This window comes from Teleopsis dalmanni, chromosome 2 (genome assembly GCF_002237135.1).
Source record: "Teleopsis dalmanni isolate 2A chromosome 2, ASM223713v2, whole genome shotgun sequence".
Taxonomy (NCBI): domain Eukaryota; kingdom Metazoa; phylum Arthropoda; class Insecta; order Diptera; family Diopsidae; genus Teleopsis; species Teleopsis dalmanni.
The window spans coordinates 121399072-121414879 of NC_051847.1; positions in this window are offsets into that span (position 1 = coordinate 121399072).

The following is a 15808-nucleotide window of genomic DNA, read 5'->3' on the forward strand; positions in this document are numbered from 1 at the left end:
AATGTATATTATTTTTCATTCCGAATTGATAATTTATTTGGATGCAAGGCATACCCTGGAGATATTTTTCAGCATTTTAATTTTATACAATGACATTGTGCAGCTTTGAAATTAAAATTAATGTTAACACTTTTAAAATTTAGACTAATTTTAACACTTTTAAAATTAAAATAAGCAAATCTTTTAGCAAACGAAAAAAATTCTACAATTAAATTATAGATTTCCATTCCAATTAATTAAATGTCAAACATGTGCTTTCGCAAAGGATGATCACCCTAAAGATTAGATCTGATTACTTTATAAGTCACTGTATAATAGAAATCACTTATAAAAATTTAATAAATTCTTTACTGATACCGAATCTACATAGAACATTCTTTTTTAATATTATACGTGGTAATTTTGCATACATATTATCATGTATGTCCATTGATATGTTTCACGAACACGCTGCTATTACTAGCGATAATATTGGTTGTAGCACCTTTGTCTTTTATTGTCATTCTAACGAGATAGCGGAACTGCTTAGTATTATCATTATAACCGCTTGATTGTCATCGGCTACAGTTGGTTGTGATTGTTCATGGTTTCTTGAATGGTCGCCAATACATATAGTTTTTACATTAGTTTTCTGGAGAACAAAACAGAACATTGAAAAGGGAAGAACTGAGTTATGACCGACATCAAAATGGTAAAATATTCAGTCCTTTAAGCGCACTGCACAATCTAAGTTTTTTTTGCAAGTATGTTATTACTTTAATAGTGGTTTCAAAAATAGAGCCTCCTGCAGACGCATGCACAAAATCTATAAGTATGTAATTTTATAGAACAGCGGCAATATTCATTCTGAGGCTTCTCTGCTTTATTTCTTCACTCTTCGAAGATGTAGGTCGATGTAGACACATTTAGTGCGCATCGCGTTAGTGAATTAAGTGTAGAAAAAAAAGTTTGAATTATTTTAAACAAAGTGATGCTAGAGCAATTCTTGGGAACAGTTTCCGTAATCCATACTTATTTGATGGGTTTTTTCTTATTGGTTTGAAGCGCATGACATTTGGATAAAATCAATTTTAAAAGAAATCTAAAGGAATCTTCAATAGTGCTTAGGATTTGAACATAGTATTTGTACCATTGTACGGCATCTGTCGATATAACACTGTGAGCTAAAATTGAGATAATAGTGTTTATGACATTTAAGATCTTTAACATTTTAATAAATCGAATTCATCGCTTTCAAAAGATATTCTCACGACACAATACACTAATGACAACGATCTCACACAACCAGTTATTTTAGTAGACAAAAAATTGTTTATCAGTAATTCTGAGCATTTTTGGGAAAACCTTTATATAAACATTGCATAACTATTATATAATATGCTTGGTTAACAGTTTTTCGTCTTGACTCCTTTTTTGTACGGTATTCACTTGATTGGTCGGTTATTTCCAAGTCGTATGCATAGATCCAAATGTTATCTGCAGTCATCATGTAGTTCATCTTCTGCTGGTACTCATAAATTATTGTTTGACAGACACCAAATGCGATTTTACTCTTTACTCGATTTTACGAAACATTTTTCTTGAATTGATCGAAATGAAATGTTAACAGCCTCTAATTACCAATCTAGAATTTTTAAGTATCAAATCTTTTATATATATGACGAATATTGTTTTACCAACTTAGCTATACCAAACTGATAAATACATACATTATTATTGCTAATACAATTTGCAGTTTCTTTACTATATTCTTAAAATGATATCGGACAAATACAATAAGATAAATAATAATAGTTATATAAATTTTTATCTACTTGCAAAAAGATAAATATGAACTGTAATTGAATACCATAAAAACTGAAATGTGAAAATATTAATGTTGAAAAGGTGGTACACATTATATACTTTTTTTAATATTGAAGAATGTAAATCGTCAAACAATTATATTGACAAATAAACTTTCAAGATTTTAACCAAATTTATCTGTCATAGATGATATAGTCTATGTTCCGATATCAACAAAAACTTTATTTAAATCATTTTCAAATTATTTCGTTTTAGTGCAATTTTTTTTGTTTTATTTTTTTTATATTTATATAAATTTATTTAAATTTGTTTAAATTCTTATATTTTGTTTTATTTCATTTTACTTAAATTTATTTAATTGCTTTTTGTATTACTTGTTTTTTGTTTTGGACTATATATTCACATCTTGCTGCAGGGTAAATATGTGAACAGCACCCTGCTGATTTTGTCTACTGTCGTTACACTTTCCTACTGCTCAATTAATCATAATTTTGTGGGAATAAAAGTCAATAAAGCCATAATGTTTTTTTTCAACAAATAAAATTTTCATAAAAATAAAGCATAGCTTCCATTATAAAAAAATATCATTTACCAAAATATTTCAATTGAAACCAATAAAGAAACACATAGGGCTGTTGAGAATATGTTAAGAAAAGTTTTTTAGATCAAGTCTACTCATATACCCGCAATATTGAAATGTATACTACTGCTTTAAATTTTTAAGTTAATTTAGGTTTAAATTTATTTACTCGAAAAGTAAATTTTATAAAATAAAATAAGCAAATAACAAATTTTTATTACGATTTAAATTATAATTTAAATATAAATTGATATTTTCTTCATAGAAAACATATTTTTAAGCTCTAAACATCATATGTTTAATACAATTAATGCCTTAAATGGCATTTACACTGTCCTCAAATTGCTAATTTTGAATGAGGTATTTAAAAGTGTTTACATTCATTGTAATTCATTTGTTTCCATTTCAAACAGCTGATTTTTCAATTTGCCTGTTGATTAGATTTTTGGCCTGTGCCAAAAAAATGTTGGAAGAAGGTTAAATATCCCTTCAAACCTTACAATATAAACTGAAAACTTATTTTTAACTTCGATCAAATACTTTTTGGGAAGTAGAAGTTCAAACAAAGGTGCATCGATTTCAATGAAATGCAACCACCAAACATTTGTTCACCTATTTTTGTAAATATGTCAAAAACAGCTTTCTTAAATTATCAAAATGCCATGAAAAAGCTTTTGTCAAAGATATGTTTAACTTATTCATTTGCATTTGGAACATATTTGAAACTCTATCTAACCGCGTTGGAACTCATTTATACAGAATGAGATCCAATGGATCTAATTTGCACCTGAGATTTTTTATGCAAAAATGAGTCATTTGCTTCTCATTTTTATGGATGTTGACCAAAAGGAGCCATTTGAGGCCAGTGTAAATGCCGTTTTAGATTCTTTAGCTTTCTGAGCTAGGTGAATACAACAAAAGCTTTATTTAAAATAAGGTGGCATCATTGCCTTGAAGTGTACCAAACGAAATTTTTTAATTTAAAGTTTCTAATACATAGTGAACTAAAAGCTTTTTAAACAATTGACATTGAAAATGTTATTGTTAACTACAATATAGATGTTGTTTTAAATAAATTATTATTTCTTCTCTACGTTACTATTTGCTTTATAGATATAAATATATTTGTTTTGCAATTCATGTGATCAGAAAGCAGAAGAGTTGCACTTTGCTTTAAACATGAAAATATATCAATGGTATGTTGGCTATATAGCTACCAATATAAAATGTGTCCTCAGTTATTACATTTTCATATTAAATAATTCACCTAACCAAGATAGAATTCGACTATTAAGATCAGTTATACTTAAGATAGGTGCAACTATTTCTCATATGTATAAAATATAAGTTTCTAATGAGGACCTAGTTATGTTATATATGCAAATGAATGCAACCCAAGAAATACTTTTTAAATGATTAGGTTATGATAAGTTTTTATGTAAACGAAATATTTTAATGAAATGTTCCTATTTTTCTGAAAACTAAATTTATTCATATAAGCACACAGTTTCACCTTCTGTATGAGATTTGCACAATACACCCATTTTATTTTTATCTTACCACATCTTCTTAAAGTTAAATTACTACCAAAATATAGTAGTGTCCAGAAACTAAACATTTTGGTATTCTGTGTAGTCCAAAATTTAGAAACAAAATTCTATAAATTAGGATAATCTAAATAAAAAACATCCATAAAACTGTTACTAACCAACATAAAGGCATAAATTACCAAAAAAAAAACAAAGACAACAAACATTTTACTTTCAATCCTTTAGCTTAGTTTATATGCACGCCCACTTACAAACTCATAAAGCACTGCATATTTATGTTTAAGCCTGTAAGTAAACAGCAAAGGACTCTTTACAAGCTTATATTAAATCCTTAAATCCTGTAGCCTTAAATTGAAAATATGCCATTTGAATTAAAATACTCAACTTGAAATGTGCGTATGTGACTTCTGATTGAATACAAATTGTCTACTTTCACATGCAACAGCAACAGCAACAGCAACAGCAATAGCAACAGAAGCAGAAGCAGCAACAGCAACACGAAATACAACAACAAAAATTACAACTTTACAACAATATAATGAATATGTTTCCCAATGGAGTCGTAAATGTAAAACCCAACAGATCTGTCGACTTAAACCCACATACCCGTCGACTCGTGTTTGTCAGTATCAAGTATGCGCAAAAGGGAAAATACCACAAATGCCTAAGGTACAAATTATGCGTTGAATCCTTTTGTGTATTAAATATATTTATTGAAGTCTATCTGAACACTTCGGTATATATGGATACGCGAGAATATATATTTATACTCGTATATAAAATTTATATAAATATGTATTTTGCCATATTTATTTGTGTGTTATTCTAATTGTAAATATGTTTGCGCAAAGCAATAAAAACTTAACAAGCACGAACAAATGTACATAAACCCTTTGGGATAGAATCTTTTGTCGTCTGCATATTTGTGTAAATATGTGTCAGATGTATCCCAACTGATATGCGTACAAATATATGATATGACGATTATACAAAATGTTGTAAGAATGTATTTAATTGTATGGTTAAGAGCAAAATCATGCGTAGGAAGCAATTTGTGTAATAAGTACGCAAAGTAAAATAGAAAACTGAAAAAATATTAAGTGACACATATGTAGATAAGTGCTAAATATCAGATATAACCAGAAATATTTGTAATACAAAACATAAAATATGTGTTGGTAGATTGAACTTGAATGATATTTAATGGAAAATATGAACAAATGAAGTCCCAAATATTTTTTTGTCAATTTTCCTTTGAATTGTTACCAATACATCAGTTGTTGCTTCTAGACAAATTTGAATATTATCTCATTACTTTTTTTTCTCAAGGATAATGCCCACTATAAGAGATAGTTGAACAAGTACTAAAGATAGCACTGTTCATTTTCAGATAGATATATATCGTATAGTACATGACAAGTTCAAAAATAGATTTAACAAGTAGCAATGGTAATTAAAGTCAAATTTAGTTTTATACATAAAAGAGATTTCAATATTATATAGAGTAAGTTACATATCTTAGTCTAATAAACGAAAGGACTACTAATTCTACTAATTTGAAGCTCAGAGTCAATGTTCATTAGCCAAAAGACCCAAAGCCGTAATTGACTTGTATGTTCTGATTCGTAGTTTTGTTAATTACTTTGAAAGATCATATACAAATTCACTTGCTGTGTTATATTTGAACAAAATCATAAACCACTGTAGAATAATTGAATTAATTAATTATATTTTTATTTTTATTTTTATTTTTATTTTTAAATGTTAAATTTCAATACTATTCTTTTGTTATTCTTATTTTTATTTATTTATACATTTATAAATATTTTATTTATATTATCTATATCACTGAGAAAAATAATCCCCAATTTTCCTTTGGAGAATTAGTATAAGATATAATTTTTCGTCAACTGCTTCAAAAAGAAGAACCACAAAAAAAAAATATTTTTTTTTGTATCGCCGTTAGAATCAGTAGCCAAAACCAAAAATTTATTGAAATTTGATACCCAATTCAACAGATATATCGCTGTATTCATAATGTTATAAAAGATTGCGTATATAGCAAAACAAATTTTTTATTAAAAAACAATCATTATTTCCGATTATTAATACATTCCAATGTTAGGTCCCTCGACTCTGGCGTTATATATTGACGATACGTGTATGTTATGCTATACTCAGATAAATGTGCTCTCAACATAACCAACACTCTTCAGGAGCATATGAACCTCATTCTGGAGTATTTCCAGAAATGAAAAATAAAAATTAACAATAAGGCTCTGTTTATTACGCGTAAGTGGAGACAGAATCCGTCGAGAGTGAGAGTGGGTGATATGGTATCAAACTGGGAGGATAGCGTTAAATATTAGAATTAGCTGTGCCAAAATACTTCATCACCTCCAACCGCTATTCAGAAATAAAAATCTCATTGCTAAGAACAGGAAACTGATATACAACCAAATAATTCGTCCGTCACTTCTATAGGGCTGTGTAGTATTTAGCAAAGCTTCAAACACTACTATTCGCCAGCTAGAAATTGCACAAAGCCAAGATTGATCCGATCAAAAAGTACATAAAGAATAGAGCCCTGAAATTATTTGCGAAAACTGACAGACTTACCAAAACCGCGTTATTAAATCTCAGAATGGTTACAGGCTCCTCGGGGAAGTATACAGATCTGAGGTCAATTATTGCTTAGTTTGATGAAGTGATAAACAATAATCCAGTCAAAATGTAAAGAGGGGTTTTGAAAATACCTCGCAGTTAATAGAGAGTTAAACTGCTCAAGTGCACTGGCTCAAATAGCTTCAACATATATAGTTATATGTAACGTTATAAGCCCTTTCAACTGTACTTTAATTTTCTTCAATTATCATATACAATTTTTCGGCTTAACCATAGTGTTATTTGAAATATTGTCCTTGAATAACTGACATAAATGCATTTTACAGTTTTATTTGAGATTAAGGTTGATCAGGCAATATAGTTTTGTAGAGATCAGATATTACATGAATCAATGATACGTCAAAAGTACCTACTCATAAAGTTTTGATCTTCCTTGCATTTGTATTCATATTTTTTTTTACTACTTTATTGGTTCTATAGTTTCCATAGTTCTTGCTGAGGTTTCCACAACTTTAGCATGACGAAAACGTGAGTATTTTTATATATGCCATTTCTATTTGTTTGGCATCATAAGATAAGATTTGTCTGAATAAATTCAGAGTTGTCTCTGAATATATATATATATAAACTTTAATTAATTGTACATTTCTAGGATTTATTAGTTAATCCTTGCGTTATCGAAGTGTTATCTATTTGTAAATAACTTTAATACTTCGTTTTTTATAAAAAGATAACTAAAACTTAAATTCAATTTGTCAATTCATTTTTTGCTTACAAGTAACGTGAAATCGACAATGTCCGCGTACTTTTTTACAATGAAGTCAAATCAAAATTATGCACGGATCAATGCTTTGTCACAAAAAGATTTAAAAACAATCGAAATTCAAACCAAAATAGTAAATTTATCAATCAAATCTATTCCTATAAGTACAAAATTTAATAATCTTTATTCAATAATAGAAATATAAATGGTATTTCAGACTGCCTTGCAAAGTTGTTGTAACCGCAGCTACTAACACTTGATTCTTTTTTATTAATTTTATTTTTAAATTGCATAGTAACTTTTTAATTTAACAAAATTATTAAAATTTTACAATAGTCTGATATCAAAAATGTGAATGAATTTAGAAAATCTATAAAAGATTAATCCTACTGAATTTTTTTTTATTTTTTACAATTTAATATTGCGAGTAAAGTTATTAATATGTGTTATTATTATTAGATTATAAATAAATAAATGCCGTAGAAATTATATTTTTATATATTAACTATAGTATATAAAAATCTTTTTTCTGTAATAGTTATTCAATTCCAGTAAAATGAAAAAAAAGAAAAAAATTGTCTTTCACATTTTTTTAAATATATTTTATCTACTTTTTATAAATAAAATAAAATTTTCGTAATTGCTTGAAATGCGAAATACAAATTTAAAAATTTGCAAAAACTTTTAGTGCCACATTTCGTACTTCTTAAAAAGAACTTCGAAAAAAACTCCTAAGCAGATAGCTTGAAAAATGGCAAACAAAATACATAAAAATGTAACAAAATAGTAATAAAAGTTTTTATTAAGAAAGCGATAAAGCAGGAACCCAATTGCAGTTACTTGATATTGTATCTTTCAGCTTACAGGGCTTTACGGAAACTACTCAGTAGAGCAAAGGCATATCATTTTTTACTGATATTTAAATATTTTACAGCTGCCAATTCCCTTTTCGAATTGATTTCCATATTTTTCATCCATGCACATATTTTTTTATGCTTTATGCGATATAATAAACAAGAAAAATAAAATAAAATAAAATAAAATATAATAAAATAATATAAAATATATTTCCAGTAATATTTTTCAAAAGCTAACAAATTCACTCTTGGATTCCGTGTTGAAGCATGTCCCTGTAGTGCCCCACTTTCTGTAGTATATCCTCAGTACACAGACACTTATTTGCAAATGCTGCAAAATGCTTATACTTTTGCTCAAGCAAATTTCTCATATTTTATGTTATTATTTATTATATTATTATTGGTAAAAAATCAACTTAAAGATAAGCAGCACAGACAGAAATGGCGGCAGGCACATCCTGTATTGAAGGGAGTACATATTTAAATTGGAAGTAAACGTGTAAAGTCGCAATACACAATTCAATATGGAATTTTGAATTTCAATTTATTTTCTTCTCTTCTATTTACTTTTTAGTATATTTTTTCAACTTTTTTTTTATTTACACAAAGAAGTTCCATTATAAAAGTTAAAAAAAAAAGCATATTTTTGCATAATTTTAATGTGCTCAATTTACTAACATCAGCGATTTTGATAAGAAAAGTCATGAAAAATAAAAAAAAATAATACTAAAATAACTTATAATTTAATTAAATTTAAACAGCAACCAATAATATTTTTTAAATATTTAAAATTACATTGAATGTATGAGGTTTGTCCCCACAGATGAGAAAGTTTTTTAAAAATAATAAGAACAAAAATTTTTTTTCACGAAGCTTCACTGCAACAATGATGCAACGACTTAATGACAAATATTTTTATACAACATTTTGCTTTCATTAGCAAATGAATTTTTCCAAAATTATGAAAGCCATATGGTGTCAAACCAGGCCAATATGGGAAATTGAAATCCAATTTTTGTAAAAAAAATCGGTCTTATGCATCAATCAATAAGATAGCGTCTTAACAAGCAACAAACGGCAATTTCTCTTTGCATGGTATTCTGGTCAAATATGGCGAACACTTTGAAAGACCTATGTAATAATATTCATTACTGGTATGGTCAGGTACAGGTTTGCTTTGGAATTGCAAACCTTATCTTCTGTTTTGATATCTGAAACAAAAATTTAGGGGTTTGGATTGCCTAGTGCCTTTGACTCTCCTAATTTCTGTATAATATTAAAAAAAAAACTAAATTTCAGTACTAGTCATAATGTTCTACAGAACATATTTATCATAATTCATCTCATCTAATATAATACACACATTTTGGTATCTCAAGCATTCGGTCAAAATATGATAAATAGATGTTTTCTGGAACCTCTTTTCTAATTGCAAGTATTTAAAAAAAAGTGCATTGTTTGCTATCAAATTTACATTTAATTAAGTAAATAATATTTAATTAAATATTTATATAATATATTTATTATTAAATATTTATTTATAGTATTTATGTATTAAATGAATTATATTTATTTATTACTTAATTTTTATTTAATTAAATAGTTAAATTTGATGTTAGAAATATTTTATATTTTGAATTAACAATTTATTTTTAATATATATTTTTCATTTGTTGAATTTAGTTTCCGATCAAATTAAAATATATTTTTTTAAAAATTTGAAGAAATCTTTAATAAAGTCAATCAGTCATCTTTTTCTATCAAAATTCGAAATTATCCTGCTTGCTAAATCATTCATATTTTAACTCTCAAATATTCATTTCTTTAAGTTTTTGTCTTTGACTACATCGAATTCAAAATTATGGATTAACTACAACCTTTTGATATTTTCTACTACAGTCATAAGGCCCGGTCTATTTATGTCGTAAGGCTCTTTTAAATATTTTAATATTTAATATTTTATATATTATTAATAATTTTTTAAGAGGGAATTAATAATGAACATATAATGAACAAACTTACTTTTTTCAAAGACATCCAGTGAACTAAGTGTATACACATATGTACATATATTTGCGACTAATATATTCAAAATACAAGCCGAATAATCTTAATATGACCATAAAATCAAGGGTTTTTTCTTCTTTTGATACAAAATAAATTTTTTTTTATTCAAACCATTATTTTTTCTGGGTTGATTAAGAGCTAAGAAGAATTCAATCATCAAAAATATTTATATGTAATTAATTTAATTGACTGGTCCGCATTCCAAAATTCAAAACATCCAATTAATTAAGAATAATATTGTTTTTTCTAATTTATTAAAATTCGAAACTATTAATTGAAAAAACAAATTTGTGCCGCTTTTTTTTATTCAGTTTATTACAATAATATTGTTAATTAAAGTGTTATAAATCTATACATGGTATATCAGATATTAGGGATAATACTTTTTTATACAATAATTACAATAATAGTTCAGTATAGAAATATGAAGATACATCTACATTCCTTATTCAAAGCATCTGAAGTTATTAAATTAATCACACAAAAAATAAACAATTAATTAAAATTCATTTTATACTCTTTAAACTGTGTTCTTTAAACTGTGAATTTTCTAATTATTATCCTGCTTCTAATAATTTTAATTTCAGAAGCAGGAAAAAATGAGTTTCATTGATTTTTTAATTAAATTTGATTATTTTTGAATTATGCATTAAATGTAGACACACATATGGTATGTTCCAATTTCCTATAATTTTTTTGTTCCAGTTTTATGAAAATCATATTTATACTAAAAACAAAACAGCATCTGCATCTCAAATGTGATATATTTTACGTGCGTTTTTTAAATAATCATTTCCGGATACTTTGCACTCTGAAAGTTCATGAGTTGATATTTTAAATTAGGTTATTGCAAAGAAAGAATTACTATTAAAATTAAGAAAAACAAATGCAACAAACACTTTAAAATACAAGCTAAAATAAATTTTATAATTACATCTGTACATTTCAAAAAGTTTTTATAATTATTTGCCTCTGGGATATATCATGAAATAACATCTGCATGAGAACTGCAATTGCCTCAATTGTGAGTTTGAAATAATTTCAAATTATTTTTTTCCATCAACATTTTTATAGAGCAGTAAGTTAAACACTTTACTAACTCGTATTTACAGTTTAAACTAAAATGAGCAACAGGTAAAATCTCAATCTGCACCACACATCCATAAAGGGCGTAGGAGTCAGTGGTTGCACAAGACTATCCTCTATTCACAGCACCTGCTACATAATAAAATTTTAACATTACTTCCATTATTGCAGACAAGTCTGCAACGCTACTATGTATTATAGTATGCAGTAGACTGTGGAAAATGTGATGCCACCGTTTTTATGCAAGTTTCTATGCCATTAAGAATGAGGGAAAATTAAAAAAATATGGTGGCATTTTCTTGTTCTGTGTTGGTAACACTTTAATTGCAACACATTTCTTTCTACAACGCGGAGGTAGCGTGTTGCAACATATCCCATGTGGCATGTGTATGCATTAATGCCTTTCAGTAATCAGATTTCATAGAGGTTCCTGCTGAATGGTGCAACTTTGCTTAAGGATGCACTTGTCTAAAAGTCGCATAATATTGCGAAGATTTCGTAAAAAATTTTTTCATCTTAATTTGTAAAAATAAATTACGGAAGTGCTCTTAAACAACTGCGGAGTTCAAATTGTTTTGTGCTGAACTGCAATTTGAGTTTGTTGAGTTAAAGTTTGGTAATCACCGGTAAAAAGTTAAACCTCATTAAAATTTTATAAACAATTGAAGCGCGGTAATTAAATTAAAATTTAAGGACTTGAACTTTTAAAATTTAAATCGCAACATTTAAGCATTAACCAAATCATTATAGTAGTTTATTCATTTTAGTGGAAATGTCTACTTTTGGTTAACTCTAGAATATCGCTAAGAAAATTTTCACTCAAATTTTTTATAAATAAATAGGTATATATAAATATTGGTTTTAGCACATAAATGTGATCTTCTTTAGTAAATATGTATATACTTTCTAATTAAGTATATTTCCAAGAAGAAGACAGTAAGCAGTGTGAGCCAATATAATACAATTTGTAACCAATATTTTTAAAGAAAATAATTCAGTCCTTATATTAATAACAAACGACCTATAAAATCCTTTTTTCATATAACATCAACTGAAAATTATTCTGTCAACATATCTTTTTTTAATGCATTTGTGCAGTAAATAACATATGTGGAGTACCACATCTTGAGGCTATGAGTAGTAATTTTGAGTAGTCACATTTGGAGTACTATAAAACTAATTGACGATGTAAAAAAAATGGCACTAAATCAATAAAACAAATCAATTGATTATATTCAATTCATAAATTATGATGTAATTTATAATATAATAAATTGCAATATTTGTATAAAACTAGAGTCATTTAAAATAATTTAGCTTTTATAATCACACATTTCTCCTTTTAGAACAACGTTTTTAAAATAAGCAACGTTTCCTTTAATTTGTCAATTAATAAATTCCTATAGTTTAGGTCATTCACTAACAAAGTAAGTTTTATTTGATATTAAAAGCGAGGTATCATGCAGCACAGCTTAAAGGTTTTTACGCTTTATAATATAGATCATGCAGTAACTACAATATATGGTAAGCTGTTTATGTGCTCGAAAAAAACAGGATTCGTGTGACATAATCTTCTGCAGTGGTGTAGCTGATTTTGCTTAAAGGACGTGGTCGCATCTAAGACCGAAAAATTGAACTTGATTTTTGCTAGACTAGACTCGAAGGTACTAAGGAAGAATTTCACTATCCCATTATAATGCGCTATAAAAATATTAGTAATATTAGTAGTAAGGTTTTTAACAGACAAGAAACGCACAAGAAAATCAAAAATTCTTGGTTTTATAAGGAAGATGAGGAAGAACTCACTCCACATATGCTTTATTGACCAACGAATGCGTAATGTAGTTTAAATAAGCTGGAGTTTACTTTCGAAATGATCTTTGTCTGTCGCAAAAACAGCTCTAAAGGAACATCTTATTCTTTATTAAAATTAGTTTAAAACTCTAAGATATTCTTTTATCAACATAAAACGCCACTTGGTTAAATAGATTTCTGCCATTATCGTGATAATTAAACATATTAGTTAACCAATTTTACCGATTTTATTATTTGGTCGTATTAATAATAGATCGTTTATGACATTTCAACCAATTATTTCAATAACTAAGAAATTTCGCTGTGCAGAGATACGTATCTTCACTACTAAATTGACATTTGTTTTTTTTTTTGCTAAATCGATTGAAGTCATCATTTCCTTTGAAGAATATATGAGTTTTAAATGGTTTCCCCTTTACAGCACTATATATATTTTGATAAATTTAATCATTTTAAAGAGGATTTGAAAGTATAGAATTTCAAAACAATTCTTTTTGTTATTTGATATCTCTTAATGATTTTAGAAAACAAAAAATGAATTCAGTGTAAATGTAATAATGTTGCTCCCTCTTCATTTTAACAAAAACTTTATTGTCTGACAAAAGGTTCTCATTGCAATTGCATCACGTCTGAAATCCACTTCGGTTACAGTTTTCATTTCTCTATTCGGTTTTATTTGTCACGTCAATTTTGCTGAAGCTCTGCGGACGCTACATTTTTTAATAGTCACTACAATAAAAACGTTTTATCTTTGCTAGTGAAATGCGATTTTCAGGCATACAAGAAGTAAAAGGGAAAAACTATGACCAAAATATGAACGAAATGAATAACGAAAAAATGGGTGAAACCCATTAAATGATGGTCGAAATGTTACAACAACGTTGGAACGAATCTCGAATCTCAATTAAGAAATTGCTCAGCACAATTGCATTACTTCATAGTACTTTGAACTTTCAGTATCCTTTGTTTTCGTTTTAAGTTTTTTGTACTTCGGATGGTTTAGAGTGTGTCCTAAAGCAATATGTAAGCCACTCTATTGATATCAGGGTTTTGTAGGAGTTGTTGGTTTGTTGGTTGCTAAATTAATGAATGCACAATTATGAAATATGTCTATTTGCTTTTATTGAGAGTTCTGTGTACATACAACTAAATATAGTATTATACATTGCTTCACAATTAAAAATTATAGTGAGTAATTTATTTTATTTAAATCAGGTTTCTTACAAAACAGAAATTTAAAAATCTAGAGCTTAATAACTCAGTGATTAGTAGTTTTTAAAATTTTTCAATTTAAACTCGACACTTTTTTTTAGCTTAACTTCTACTTTTTAATAATTTTTCAAAAATAATATACGTGTTGGTTATAGTATTCTTTATTTAATCATATATATCATATATATTTAGATAGTATTGAGACAATATAGTGTAAGAAAAATATGACCTCATATCATACCATATTCTAACAGATTTTTAATTGCAATTACTCGTGCATAGGATGGTGCTTTGTTTTGATAAATTTTACGTTTTTCAAAGTGAAATAGTTTATTTGCTGTAATCTTTTGAAATAATATTAACCGCATTCTTTTTTCTTTATGAATCTGTCTTAGACTTATCTTATATATATAATTCTTCTGTACGTGTGTTGACAGTGAACTCCTCCTAAACGGCTGAACCGATTTTGATGAAATTTTTTGTGTGTGTTCAAGTGGATTCAAGGAAGGTTTAGATTCACAATTTGGCCAACTGGATAATGTCTTTTTAATTAATTTTTTATTTTTTTGGTATCCATATACTTTTATATTAGAAATTTAAAATTTATTCATGCTTACTTTGATTTGTTTAAAAAGTTTAAAATCTCTAAAATGAATCGTAAAACTGCCGTTGCATAGCTTAAGTGCATTTAAATTCCGCATTATAAATCGTTTGGCAACCGATCTATTAAACAATGATATGCAGCGCGAATTTCATTATAGCTCTGAAGATTTGGTTGAATTTGTTACAAGAAGCGAACAAATCTTAACGCACCAACAAAAGGTCATTTATGATCGGGTTTCGAACGCAATTGCGGCAAAAGAAGGCGGCTTTTTTTCTTAGATGCACCAGATGGAACTGGAAAAACTTTCTTAATTTTAATCATTCTTGCAAAGGTTAGAATGCAAGGAAATATCGCTTTAGCACTTGCATCATCTGGAATCGTTGCGACATTGTTAGATGGTAGTAGAACAGCCCATTCGGCACTAAAGTTGCCACTAAACATACATTCATGTGAAAATGAGGTATGCAATATTAAAAAACATCTAAATATGGCTCAAGTACTTCAAAAATGTCACATCATTGTTTGGGATGAATGCACAATGTCACATAAATATTCATTGGAAGCATTAAATGAACACTTAAAGATTTAAATGCCAACTATAGACTTTTTGGAGGCGCTTTAATTGAAAATCAATGCTTGCCTTAAATCATCCATTTTGTGGCGAAGTGTCCATATATTGCGACTTACCGAAAACATGCGTGTTGGACTACAGAGCGATTTAGCTGCAGAACTGTTTGCCAAACAATTGCTGGATATTGGTAACGGAAACGTAAGTCTTCATGAAAATACGCACTTTATTAAATTGCCAGAAAATGTTTATAAAATTGTTAATTCGGAAGAGGA